The sequence below is a fragment of the Capricornis sumatraensis genome, chromosome 5, assembly GCF_032405125.1.
Source record: "Capricornis sumatraensis isolate serow.1 chromosome 5, serow.2, whole genome shotgun sequence".
Taxonomy (NCBI): Eukaryota; Metazoa; Chordata; class Mammalia; order Artiodactyla; family Bovidae; genus Capricornis; species Capricornis sumatraensis.
In genome coordinates, this window is record NC_091073.1 from 31,993,667 (window position 1) to 32,008,783 (window position 15,117).

Here is a 15,117-nt window from a genome sequence, read left to right on the forward strand (position 1 = left end):
TGTCAAAATTTGAACTTATTTCATCATCATCTATGTATATGAGGTCAGAATAATGATATTATTACTTATTCTCTTAGGTTATGATGTTATAGAAATGAATACATCATCTGATTCAGCTCTATTTCTCTTCTGTATCAGGCTTCCCTTGTGGCTCAGCTCGTAAAGAATCCCCCTGTAATGTGGGTAGACCTGGGTTCAATCCCTGGGTTGGGAAGATTCCCTGAAGAAGGGAAAGGCTACCCATTCCAGTATTCTGGTCTGAAGAATTCCATGGGCTGTATAGACCATAGGGTCCGAAAGAGTCAGATGTGTCTGAGTGATTTTCACTTTCACTTCACTTTCACTTCTGTATCAGTATTCTTAAAGAACACCAATGATTACAAATCTCCAAGTCAATGGATTTTTCTCAAGTTTCCTTTTTATTTTTTGTGACTTTAAGCCTCATTGACCAACTGTTCCTCCTTTAAATGTTAATTTTATATGCTGTACTTCCGTTCATCTGCACTCTCTATTTTCATGACTATATCCTTCATACCTTAATGCCAGAAAACTTGGGATTTCTATAGTCCAGTTGTCTCTTCTCTGCATGTTGTTCCATTGTTTTAATTTCCCCATGCTTTAATTATCATCACTGCCCTAAAGGCTTTAATTCTAGTTCTCATTCATTCTAATCAATAGGTATCTCCAATAGTAGAGCTTACCCCAGCTTTCTCATTCCTACAGTAAACAGACTGATCAGAGCCATCTTGACATTTTTTTGTTTAAGTTCTTTCATTTGTGATCTAAACCCACATCTGTAACTCTGAACCCTTTAGTGGATTCCAGGCTGACATTTCCAAATGTGCTGCAGTTAGTTTAACCTACCAGGCAAAGAGTCGGACATGACTGAGAGACTGAACTGAACTGAACTGAACCGAACCAGGTTTAAAAGTTGACCTCCCATCTTCCACATATAATCAAATCTATGTTTTTTCCAGTAGTCTTATATGGATGTGAGAGTTGAACCTTAAAGAAGGTTTGGCCACAAAGAATGGATTCTTTCCAACTGTAGTGCTGAAGAAGACTCTGTTGAGAGTCCCTTGGACAGTGAGGAGATCAAACCAGTCAATCCTAAAGGAAATCAACTCTGAATATTCATTGGAAGAAGTGATGCTGAAGCTGAAGCTCCAATACTTTGGCCATCTGATGCGAAGAGTTGACTCAGTTTCCCTGGTGCTGGGAAACATTGAGGGCGGGAGGAGAGGGGGGCAACGGAGGATGAGATGGTTGGATGGCATCATCAACTCAATGGACATGAGTTTGAGCAATCTCTGGGAGATAGTGAAGGACACAGAAGCCTGGCCTGCTGCAGTCCATGAGATCCCAAAGAATTAAACACAACTGCGCGACTGAACAACATCCTCCACCGCAAAACTTGCTCATCACCCTGATTTTTCTCAGTTCTGCTAATACCTCTCCCCTAATTATGCAGGTTTGACTTTTGTTTTCCTCTTTGGCTCCATCATCTTCTCTCTCCTCTTCTCCAATATATCCCTGAGTTAAAAGCTTTCCCCCACCAGTTCTTTCTCTTTTTTAGTATAGGAATCATCTTTTCTGATATGTATTCTTTCTTTTCATAGTATCTAGTATATACAGCCTTGCACACAGCAAATGCTCAAGACATTTTTGTTAGAATGAGCATCTCATTCTCTTTCTTGTATATCTGTTGTTAGTACTTGTTCAGAAATGTTGAATCATAATTAAAGTCAATAAAATGAGAATCAGAGCAATATTCTCTTTTTTTCCACCCGTAGCTCAAGTACAACATTTAAACGACCTGAATTCGAATCTGCTGGTTAGAAAAACAGTGCTGTTCTTTGAGTCCTTATAGAACATAAATTCAGTGAAAATCTGCTCAAACCACAACTCTAATTAAAGGTTTTAGCTGCCAAATAATATATTCTGGTTAAAGCCAAGTTAGTATTAAGGAGTGTTTCATGAATAACAGCACAAGCTTTATACTTTGCTTTTGATTTTCTCATGGGAAACTCATGTAAAGGAGAATGATACCTCCCTGTTGACTTTAACTTTTAGAAATGCAAAGCATGCTGAAATTGTACATAATTCTCTTCTAAAGAAAAGGAAATAGCATTTCAATGGTTTTCCTCAGTGTCTTATTGAGTTATGGTAGGGCACAATTATGTCTGTTAAATTGATTTACCAGATGGAAGGTTACATTTTATATTTAGCTGATTAAGTTGTAGGAGAGTAGAATTGTATCTCATACCATAAAGATCATATATAAAGGTAAAAAATATTTTAATTAAGTACATTTTGAAAGTGGCTAATTGGAGATTTAAACTGTTTTCCCCCCCTTCTATTACTTACATTGCAGCAAAAAGGGGAAATTGTTCTTAACAATAGGCTTTATACAGTTGTTATTGGGCTTAATAACTTAATATCTCAAAAGGAATCTGCTTTGAAAAAATAAAATGTTCCCACTTGAATGAGTTTTAGCTTCGTTTGAAGCTATTTAGAATGTACAAAGTACTCAGCATTTGGGGGTTAAAATAAATGATCCTTAACTTACACCCTTACAGAACATTAACAGAAAAATTTTAAAGAAATAAGCTACATTTTTGTCTTTTACTTTCTTTGTTGGATTATTTTACAAATAAGTAAATATACTAATTAAAATCTTACCTTTGTATAAAAATGATATCTGATATAGTATTAAATATTAATTTTAAGCAAATTATTGTCTTGGTATTTCTGCTAAGTGATGGCCATGTATCATTAATAGTTTTCTTTAATATTCTACTTTCTTACCTAAAACAAACAAACTACGTACATGTATATATAGCACAGTGAAATCTGATCTAGTCAGAACCAGTATTTCGGACTATTCAGACTTCCAAAGCAGTGCCAGGTTTGGGATCCTTTAGACTGCTCTGTTGACTTCTTGTGGCTCCTGTAATAAATTCACACAAACTTAGTTACTTAAAACAACACATATTTATTGTCTTACTGTACTTGGAGCAGGAGAAGGCAATGGCGACCCACTCCAGTACTCTTGCCTGGAAAATCCCATGGGTGGAGGAGCCTGATAGGCTGCAGTCCATGGGGTCGCTAAGAGTCGGACACGACTGAGCAACTTCACTTTCACTCTTCACTTTCATGCATTGGAGAAGGACATGGCAACCCACTCCAGTGTTCTTGCCTGGAGAATCCCGGGGACAGAGGAGCCTGGTGGGCTGCCGTCTATGGGGTCGCACAGAGTCGGACACGACTGAAGCGACTTAGCAGTAGCAGCAGCAGTACTTGAAGCAAGTCTGTCTCCTTACTTTTTCCAGTTTCTGGAGGTTGCCCACGCTCTCTGGCTTCTGGCCCCCTCTCCATCTTCAAACCCATCAATGACTAATTGGTCTTTGGTCTTTGTTGGGCTGTATCACTCTGATACTTCTGCCTTTTCCATATTTTCAAAGAACCCTTGTGATTATATTAGCCCACCTGAATAATCCAGGATAATCTCCTCATCTTTAAACCTGCTGATTAGCAATCTTAAATCCATTTGCAACCTTAATATCTTTTTACCTTGTAATGTGACAGTCACAAGTTCTGGGGAGTAGGACATAGACTTCTTTGCCCTGGGAACATTATTCTGCCTGACACAACTCCAGCATTTATTGTTTGTAAATTTTCTGATGATGGCCATTTTGACTGGTATAAGGTGTTATCTCTTGGCAGTTCTGATTTGCATTTCTCTAATAATTAGCAGTGTTAGGCATCTTTTCATAGGCCTGTCAGCCATCTGTATGTCTTCTTTGGAGAAATGTCTATTTAGGTCTTCTGCCCAGTTTTTGATTGGGCTGTTTGTTTTTATGATATTGAGCTACATGAGCTGCTTGTTGGTTGCATCATTTGCAAATATTTTCTCCTGTTCTGTGGGTTGTCTTTTTTGTTTGTTTGTTTTACTTTTGGTTTCCTTTGCTATGCAAAAGCTTTTGAGTTTAATTAGGTCTCCTTGGTTTATTTTTGTTTTTATTTCTATTACTCTGGGAGACCGATTGACAAAGATGCTGTTGTGATTTCTTTTCAGAGAGTGTTCTTCTTGTGTTTTACTCTAAGAATTTGATGATATCCAGTCTTACGTTTCGGAGAAGGCAATGGCAACCCACTCCAGTACTCTTGCCTGGAAAATCCCATGGATGGAGAAGCCTGGCAGGCTGCAGTCCATGGGGTCGTGAAGAGTCGGACATGACTGAGCGACTTCGCTTTCACTTTTCACTTTCATACATTGGAGAAGGAAATGGCAGCCCACTCCAGTGTTCTTGCCTGGAGAATCCCAGGGACGGCGGAGCCTGGTGGGCTGTTGTCATTGGGGTCTCACAGAGTCAGACACAACTGAAGCAACTTAGCAGCAGCAGCATCAGTCTTACGTTTAGGTCTTAATCCATTCTGAGTTTATTTTTGTGTATGATGTTAAACAGTGTTCTAAATTCATTTTTTTTACGTATTTACACATCCAGTTTTCCCAGCACCATTTTTTGAAACGATTGTCTTTCCTCCATTGTATAGTCTTGCCTTGTTTGTCATAGATTAATTCACCATAGGTGTGTGACTTTATTTCTGGACTTTCTATCCTATTTCATTGATCTATAATTCTATTTTTTTTCCTAGTACCATACTAGTTTCATGACTGGAACTTTGTAGTATAGCATGAAATTAGGGAGCCTGATTCCTCCAGCTCTGCTTTCTTTCTCAAAATTACTTTGGCTGTTCGGGGTCTTTTGTGTCACTGTGCAAATTTTAAGATTTTCTTATTCTAGTTCTGTGAAAAATGCCATGAGTAATTTGGTAGGAATTGCGTTGAGTCTGTAGATTGCTTTGCTTAATATAGTCATTTTCATAGTATTGATTCTTCCAATGCAAGAACATCATATATCTTTCCATTAGTGTTGTCTCCAATTTCTTTCATTACTGTCTTAGAGTTTCAGAGTACAGGTCTTTTGGGTGATTGCTTTTACATGATTATAACTGGACAAGTCAGAAGAAAATCAAGTAAACAAATGAAATAAAAGCTAGAGAATGATGTTACAGTTTTATGGGAGTAAGCTAAAAATTTTCAGATAAACATCAGAGATGAAAATTTCAAAGTAATATATTTGAAGAAAGTAGGTTGTACAGCGTCTAAAATTTGATGGTGATTTACTCTGTTTACTATTCTAATCAATACTCTTGAACTCTTTAAAGTCAGAAGAATGGATATTATTGTCCATATTTTCAAGCAGGAAAATTGAGGCACAGAGACATTGGATAATAATAAAACTTGACACAAGTCACATAGTTATTATCACAGTCAAGACTGGAAAATAGCTCCAGACTCTTATGAGTACAAACAAGGTAAGTTCGTGCTGATAGCACAAATGTGCACAATAAAGTTTAGATTTATGGTGATACTCAAGTAGTTATCAGAAGATTGGTATTAGTTTTCCAGCCATACCATCCTGACTCTCAGGTTTTCTGGAAAGAATTATGTGCTGTTCTACCATGTGCCCCCATCAAATATAGGGTCACCCCAGTGCAGATCTATAGGAGATAAATAAAACCATGAAATATGCATGAAAAATTACACTGCATACTTCATAGTTTTATTTATCTCCTATACTAGATGTATTATTTTTTAATTATGTGTTTATTCATTTAGGGCAGTGCTGGGTCTTCTATTGTTTATTTATTTATTTGGGGTTGTGCTGTGTGAGCTTTCCTCTAGTTGTGACAAGCTTCTAATTAAACTAATTAGTTTATTACTGAAAGAAGATTAATAGCATAAGTAATTAATTTTGAATTTTACTTTTAAGTATGAAATTTTAGAACTCAAGGACTTTTAGAAACATGCCCCTAGTCTAGTTTGTTTTATTGAAGTGATAATTCAAAATTTTGCTTTATTTTCAGAATACAGATTTTCAAAATTTATTTCTGCTTTTATGTAAATAAAATATCTTACATTTGAAAAAAATAAAGCATATAAGGGAATTAACATAGAAAGGTATTTTGTATGTGATGTGGATTTCCTCGACTCCAAACATGGTATTTTTGATGTTTGCCAGACAAATAAAATTCTTCTGGCATTCCACAGCTGATCTATAAGGCCTCTTGCCATGAAGTTCAACATCAAGAAATTCTTACAAATTAGAAAAGCTGAAGTTCAGCTAGTTCTCTTCTTAACAACATTTGAAACTCAATCTTTTACTCTAAGTTTCCTTTTATGCTTGAATATATGAGAACATTTTTTTTTCATTCAATAGCTATAAAGACAAACCATGAGTCTATGTCGTTGTTAAGTGCTGAGAAAAGACACAAAATTAATTAATGCATTTGCTGCCCCAAGTGATATGTGTGGTAGAGTAGTTTCAGTGAAACAATGAGAGTTAGAGCCATATTGCAGTGGCTTAAAGTTAGAAAATGGTGGTGACAAGTGTAAGGCTACTTAAAAAAAAAAAAAAAACTTTACTGTGAATTAAAGTATAAATGCAGAGAGTAGCTAATAATATCTGTATCTCAGGGGGGCTTATTTTTATTTGAATGGGAAAGATCTTAGCATGTCTACATGCCAAGAAGAAAGCCAACATAAGAAGGAGTGTAAAGACACAGATTGAATAACCTCTGTTAGCATATTGAGTTATATTGGTATAATTGCCTAATTTAGCTAAATTTTGCTTGACATTTATTTTTGAAGCCTTATCTTCATTTAGTATTGCTTCCTCCTCCCCTCCCCCCCAACCAGGCTAGTGTATTTAATCTCCATCCCTTGAATTTGCCAATATCTTCCTCTGGACAGGGTTGCTTCCTCTGCCTGGAACTGAGCTTCCCTCCCACCCCTACCTGTCAGAATCTCTCTCAGTCCCCAGGACTTACCCTCTAGTGAAAGGAATCTCTACCTCCCAGCTCCAAGGCTCCTCTTATACCTGTCATGTGGCAGTGATCACATTTAGTGTGTTATTTGTTCTTGCTAGGCCATGAAGGCCCAGGAGGAAAAATCTCTCTAGTCTATCTTTTGAGAAGTTGCCTCAGCACTTCATCACACCACTTTTCCCATTCATTGATTCATTCATTCAGTAAATAACTAATGAATTTGACCTATATAGTAGGCACTGTATAAGTGCTGAATAAACAATGGAAACATAGCTAGATATGTACCCACTCCTCACAGAACTTGACAACTTTGGTTCTCTGTATTATTTAATAACTCTTAACTAAATAAACAATGAAACCAACTGAACAGAATGTTGAATTTAACTATAAAAGTGATGAATTATCTCATCACTTATTATAATTTATTTCTATTCAGAACCACAGTATTTGATTAAAATATTTTATCTGATAAAAATGGTAATTTGTGCTTTAAATGTCATAAAATTTTTTGAAATAATTATTTGTTCTTCTGTCCTAGTATTAAGCACAAAAACAAACCCCAGCATTGAGTAAGCAGTTTGTGTATTCCATCATTCAGTAGAGTTTTTCAGGGTGCTGCCTAAGCCAGCTGAGCATCAGGCACTGTGGAGAAAACACTGTGAGGAAAAGAAAACAGGGTTCAACACAAAGTGCTGCTCTTGGATTGAGGAAGCCCAGGGCTCTGTCATGGGCTTTCAGCTTTGGAGGTGCCTGCTCTGAGGAGTTGAAGCATTCATAGATGCTAAGGGAAATGCCACCAAGAGCTAATAACCCTTCTATTCTAGGCTGAGCTTCTGTTTCCCAGAAAAAGTGAAAAGTGAAAGTGTTAGTTTCTCAGTTGTGTCTGACTCTTTGCGACCCCATGGACTGTAGCCCACCAGCCTCCTCAGTCCATGGAATTCTCCAGGCAGGAATACTGGAGTTGGGAGCCATTCTCTTCTGCAGGAGATCTTCCTGACCCAGGGATCCAACCTGGTTCCCCTGCATCATGGGCAGATTCTTTACCATCTGAGCCACCAGGGAAGCTCAGCCTCCATATTGTTCTCACATACTTCTTTGAGGCCTGCTTCCCGGGTCTCTGTAATACTCCTTGCCCTTTATGGTGATTGATTTTTTTCCCCCTAATCATAAGAACTTGTCATTGTTGTTTTCATATGTGAGGAACCAAAGAATATTTCCATTGATGGGAGGAAATACTCAGAAATATACACGTGGCTTCACAGTGATGTGTCCCACTGTTCTGTCTTTGAAAGTAAAACATTGTAGATCACCTAAGTGACCAATATTATCAAAGGCTTAAATAAAATGGTGTATACTCACATGTATAGGTGACTAAGTAATACATGGCATATCCTCATAATGTATTTTTAGAAGAGTATATAATTGGAAAAGATTCATGATAAAATTTTAAATGAAAGCAGAATAAATAATCATTTTAAAGACTATATAATTACTGGAGAAAAACTCATAATACATTAAGTGAAGAAACAGGATCTCATTTTCAAATACTTTTATATATACAACACAAAAGAAACATTATAGTAGGGTATACTCATTTCCCATTTCCAAAATGCATCCCATTTCCAAAAATTTCAAACATGTATGAAATTTTGAGATGTATGTATGATTCACATAAGTAGAAGAAAGCAGTAAATGTCATTATAAAATAAATATACTATAAATTGATTAATATTTACCAGTGTGCTTTTTGAAAAAGAATAATTCTCTTTGAACAAATAGTGTCATAATTGATATGTTGTCACTAAGAGGATGGATGATATCTACATTAGTATTTCTGAATACTATTATAGTTTTTCCAGGAAATTGCATTTATATATTGCCATAAATGTGGCTAGCTATTAAAAGCTAAAATTTCCCAATAAATGAATTTTTTAAAAACTTTTACATATGAAATACATATCATTAACTGGTTGTAATTAAAAAGAGACTAGAAATTTTGTCCCTTGATATCAAAATGCATAAAATCTGATTCATAACATTAAATATTCATTTTATCCAAGCCCCTCAAAAAGCATAAGTTGTGTTAGATATACTCTTTTCTTCTGAATGCTAATTTTAAAAATCCATAGGTTTGGTCTAATTATAAAATTTTTAAATTAGAGTAACCTATATTTTTAGATCAACTTTAGAGAATTTACTCATGTCCCCAGAGTGTCAGTTCATAATTGTAACGACTGTTTGGTTGAACAGTTCACATGTGGCTAGGCATGCTACAGTGTTAGCATAAAATAGAGAAATGACTTGGGCAGGAACTATTCCAGGAAAGCTAATCTTCAGAAAGGATATTCCAAATAGAGTGAATGAGTGATAGATGATGCCTGCTTGGTTCCAAGTGACAGAATGTATTAATACAGAAATGCCAAGATAGGCCTCTGGGTGGGAAATAGCAGGTGAAATCTGGGTAGAGGAGGGGCTAGGTGGATAAACTGACAGATATTTATGTAGTCCTGCAAAGAAGAATAGACAATGTCAGAGAAGGAATGTGACACTCACAATGAAGCCCCAAATGTCACTTATGATTGTGGTGCTAAATGTGCGGGTGAAATAGTTGAATATCCCCAATATTCATTAACATAAAGATGCATTTCTTAATCTAGTACTTAATCTTGATAAATCATTAGTAATTTTAATTAAAAATATCATTATCCATTACTCAATGAAAAGTCTTTTCTCCTGTGATCACCTCTTTTATGAGAATTAAGAACTTCTTTATACCATGATATGTGGTTATTGAATTTTTGTCTAAACTGTTGGTGTAAAGAATATTCACAAATTAGGATTAAAAATGAACAAAGACAAGATGCACAAAGTAGGTAATCATTCTTAGTAAATGGTGGTATATTTAAGACACAGTCAATTGAGTAGAAATTATAAACAGGGAAATAAAAGAAGTGAGGAAAATGTGAAAAGTCAATCAGTAAACATAAAGTATTTTAAATATACTGAGTGAAAGATAAGAAAAGGACCACTGTTACTTTTGTTGTTATTATAGATAATACTGCCCTAGGCAAAAGGAATAAACCACTTGTAGCCTTCTGTCTTTGTGCCTGCATGCTAAGCTGCTTACCTTTTAATTTTACTCATTCTTTGTCTTATATATGGACATAATTATACATTCATTTATTCAACATCTATCTATTGACCAACTTTTTTGTGATGGCCAGTCAGTTAAACTAGGAACTTCATTCAACCCCTTTAATCTTCCACCATAGTGTATCTATATATATCATCTCCAATAGATGACAAAATAGCTCATGGAAATCCCAAAACTCACCCAGGATTGCTGGTGTTAGTACATGAAATAGTTAGCACTGAAATCTGAGTCTACCGTCTGTCTGTGCCAGAGACCTGTTTGCCTCTACAAAAGATAGCTTCTGTGTTTGTATGTTTGTACATATGCAAAGTGACACTCTCACACTCACATATGCACTCCACACATCAATCTCTTAGTGAAATGACAAGTCTGGACCTTATGACTTACTGTGCTTTAGAATCTTAATTTTTTAACCTTTGCGTCTGCTACCTAACTTTACTGCTCTTCTCATTGTTTATTTTCACACCGTTTGACACCCAAGTTCATTTTGAACTAGGGAGATTTGTATGAGAAGAAAAGATTTCAAATACATTTAACTCGTGAGGCATTTTTCACATGTTTTCTGTTTCCTTTGTTCACTTGTTTTTTAAGCAAAAAGAGAAAAAAGTTTTAGTTCTCTCATCTTTAATATTTTTTTCATTTAAATAATGATAATCAATTTTTCATGCAGTGTTTTCATCTCAGCAAACAAATACATTCAGTGGGCACACACACTAAAAGTTTGCCTTCTGTTTTTGTGATTGATTGAGATGTAGAGAGTGATGGGTGTGGGGTAAAAATAGAAAGGCAATTAGTGCAACTAGGCATGAATTACATTCAAATACAAGCAAAATGTCTCCCCAGTTAGTGATCTCTTTCTGGGCTCTTGAGGATTTTCATCCCATTAGTAAGTCACTGGAATAGAAATCTTCAGTCTTTGGGGAGACCAGAGCATTGAAAATGGAATTAACTCTTAACTGCAAACTGAGTCAGCACAATAGGTTATTAATTCTACTGCCTGGGTATATGTCATGCTGAGTTCGATGTGTGGGCTTCTGAAATGTTAGGAGTGAGTTTATAAAGCCTTATGAGGACTAAATGATGGTTATTTATCATTCCAACCTTGGCCTTCACCACCAAGATACTAATACTTCTGGTGACTCAAAATCAGAAATGAAATACAGGCGAAAGTTTTTGCTTAAACCAATAGACCTAGCCTTTTACTTAGAAAAGTTGTGATTTTTTCATAGCCAATGGAAGTTGACTAGCTTTGATTTGAATGTTTTAAAATAAAATTCTAAATTTAAAATATATTGAAATATTTACTATTTTAAGCTACCTGTAGCACTCCCTTATTTCTGATAATCTTTTTTTTTTCCAATACTCTCCTACATCCTCTTTGAGAATCCCCAAGATATCATTATCCCCTTTATTTCTCTCTGTGTAGAACAATTAGTAACATCTTCCATTTCCTGATTACTTACCCCAGAGTTTTCACACTTGGCCATACCATTTGGGTCCAGATAATTCTTTGTTGTGGGGCTGTCCTGTGCATAGTAGGATGTTTAGCAACATCCCTGGGCTCTACCCACTACATTCCAGTAGCAACTCCCCATACTGACAATCAGAGTATCTCCAGACGTTCCCAGATGTCCCTGGTGTCAAAAATCTTTGCCAACTGAGAACCACTGGTTTATCTTCTACTAGATATTATTTTATTTGACTGCATGATAACTTTGCAAAATATGTACAACTGTGTTAATCAGAGCTTTGGCAAGTAACAGAACCCACATAATGTGGGTCATAGGCTTTTATGAAGGGACTGCTTACAACAGCTTGGGAATGTTGAGGCATCCAGAAAATAGCTACAGCAGGAAACCATTCCCACCCCTAGTGCTGAAGAAGCACAGAGAAGAAATAAGGTTGCTAGAGTGCTAGGAAAGCTGGAACCATGGAACAGAGCCTTCAAGAGGGAGATGAAATCAGGAAGAGACAAAGCTGTACCTCACAATGCAGCGCTATAGCAGAGAGAGCATAGGATACCTGACCTCGAACTCCTTAATTCTTCGATCACTGGCCAGTCTTACCAATAAATAGGCTGAGTCCAAACAAGAGCCAACCAGCAAAGGAATGAGGTGATGCAACCCCAGGATTTGGTCTTGTGATCTCAGAGGAAGAAGGAAAATGCAGTCTATTGGGACATATGGAGGAAAAAAAAGGAAAAACAAACTATCTCCATTTTAACATGAGAAACTGAGATTTAAAGATATAAAGTAATTCATCCAAAGCCAAATACTGAACGCATAAACAGGCACTGAAAGCACATCTATTTCACTCCATAAACTACAACAGTATCTTCATAGCCGACTTCCATGAATGAGCAGACTGATAGTAAATGATAGATGTGAAAACAAAATCCCGTTGTCATACCTACTCTGATGTCCACTTTTTTTTTAATGTTGACTATAGAAAGCTACTTAAAAGATGAATATCCAGCTCATTCTCAAATAGATATGTAGGAACAAAAGCTTTCTGCTGACCTGTGAAGTCATTTTCTGAAAAGCTTATGAAGTTCTAGGTTTCCTGTAGAATGTTTAAGTGGCACATGATGATTTTCCAAGCTGTTGTCACATTTTCATCTTTACTGCAGATATTCTGTCCTGGCTAGTGCAATGTGTGAGGAGAAGGAGGACTAGACTGGGTATCAGGGGATTTGGGGCTCAGTCCCAGCTCTGTCATTCCTAGCATAACCTGGCAGTAGCAGCACTAATAAAAATTACCTAAACCAAAATCACTGCAGATGGTGACTGCAGCCATGAGATTAAAAGACGCTTGCTCCTTGGAAGAAAAGCCATGACCTACCTAGATGGCATATTAAAAAGCAGAGGCAATACTTTGCCAACAAAGGTCCATCTAGTCAAGGCTATGGTTTTTCCAGTAGTCATGTATGGATGTGAGAATTGGACTATAAAGAAAGCTGAGTGCCAAAGAATTGATGCTTTTGAACTGTGGTGTTGGAAAAGACTTTTGAGAGTCTCTTGGACTGCAAGGAGATCCAACCAGTCCATCCTAAAGGAAATCAGTCTTGAATATTCATTGAAAGGACTGATGCTAAAGCTGAAACTCCAGTACTTTGGCTACCTGATGCGAAGAACTGACTCATTGGAAAAGACCCTGATGCTGGGAAAGATTGAAGGCAGGAGGAGAAGGGGACAACAGAGGATTAGATGATTGGATGGCATCATCGACTAGATGAACATGAGTTTGAGCAAGCTCTGGGAGTTGGTGATGGACAGGGCAGCCTGGCGTGCTGCAGTCCATGGGGTCGCAAAGAATTGGACACGACTGAGCTACTGAATTGAACCAAAACCTTTTTCTTCCCTTTTGCATTCACCCAGATCTTCATAGTTATTCTTAGTTATCTAGTCCTGTGGCCAAAGTTCTGTGAAATAAGGAAGATGTTAAGAGTTTCATATTTGAATTCACAAATGTAGAGCCAGACTCAGAAAGCAATAAAATTGCACTGAAAATCTCATGGGTGGGATGTGTGGTACCAATTCCACATATTCCTGCTGAAACATGGTGCCTTTTCTACTGCATCTTTCAAGTGATGGATCAATTGGTTTACTCTCTCTGGAGAGCCAGTCTGTAACATCTGAATCCATTAGAATTCATCATAAAGTCATGTCTAGATCAAGATCTAAAAATCTGTGATTTTTATCCTAGGCTTATAAGCAAGACAACAGCAGATGCCAATATATTAATAGTTAGCATATAGGGATTCATTTTTTAAATTTGAAATGGAATATATTTATTAACCTACAACTTATCAGACACAAAGTTGGTGTTTTTAAAGGCATTTAAAAATAAATATATGGGGATGGGTGTGTGTATGTTAGTCACTCAATCGTGTCTGACTCTTTGCGACCCCATGGTCTGTAGCCTGCCCGGCTCCTCTGTCCATGCCAGGCAAGGATACTGGAGTGGGTAGCCATTCCCTACTCCAGGGGAATCTTCCCAAGCTAGGAATCAAACCTGGTTCTCCTGTGTTGCAGGCAGATTCTTTTCCATCTGAGCCACCAGGGAAGCCCATGTATGGGGGGTGAGGGTGGGGATCTAAGTGAAATAGTATATAGTTCCATCTTTTCCCCTTTATTCGCAGGTATGTTGGATGCTAGTAGTTCAGATTCAGTCTTCTCTGCTAAAATCAAGTGGGTTAAGGAAAATCTGCACTCCTGGAAAGTCTGGCAAGAACTTTAATCCTTCCCCCAAACTATTACCCTTCTTTGCTTCAAAGTGGAAGGCCCAGGAAGTAAGACCTTTGTGGTCTTTAGTCACTGGGCTTCTTGTACTCATTCCTGATTTCTACCCTTATCTCCTGCCCATTTTCTACTTTTACAATATTTGCAGGTCCCCCCCCCTTTTTTTTACATTTTTAGTGTTTGGGGGCATAAAATCAGCTGTAAACACCCCCCCCCATCACAATTTAACTTTTTAATTTTCTCTAGCCAGTTCCAAGAAAATCTAGGATTCTCAGTCCAAGGTAGATCTAAAAAAAGAGAGGTGAGTGAGAGAAGAACAAAGAGGAAACTAAAGTATTTTATATCAAAAATAAATAAGTAATAGAAGATTGTAAATTTTACTTTTGATATCCTCTGTAGTTGGCAGAACTATAAAATTGCTTCAAAGAAATCATATTATCTGCTCCAGAATTCTAGCTACATGATAACATTGTATCTGATATATGTGATTAGTAATGCTTTGGAAAAGCAGTTCTATATTTGTTCTGCTGTTCCTACATAAAGAAAGGTTGAAGAGCAGTATTTTCAGTGTTAGAATATTAGATGTGAGCTAGGTTATCTGGGTACAGATGCTGGCTTCATCATCCCTTTTTACTTTGATGACTTTGGGCAAGTTACTTACATCTCTGTGTTTTGGTTTCCTCACTGATATAATCAAAGTGTAAGTAGACTCTGTCCCATTAGATTTTCTGTGGTTAGAGAAGTTAATATTGACAAAGATTTCAGGACAGTAGTTGAACATAGTGATCACTGTATAAATGTTAGTTGTCTTCAGAAGCATTGTTTTCC

General features: G+C 36.8%; 1 protein-coding gene across 9 annotated transcripts in view; it reads left to right on the top strand.

The window, feature by feature from the left end:
- The window catches only part of HDAC9 (histone deacetylase 9), a 209,944-nt gene that overhangs the window by 149,612 nt on the left and 45,215 nt on the right, over positions 1–15,117 (top strand). The gene's annotated exons all lie outside the window — the stretch shown is intronic.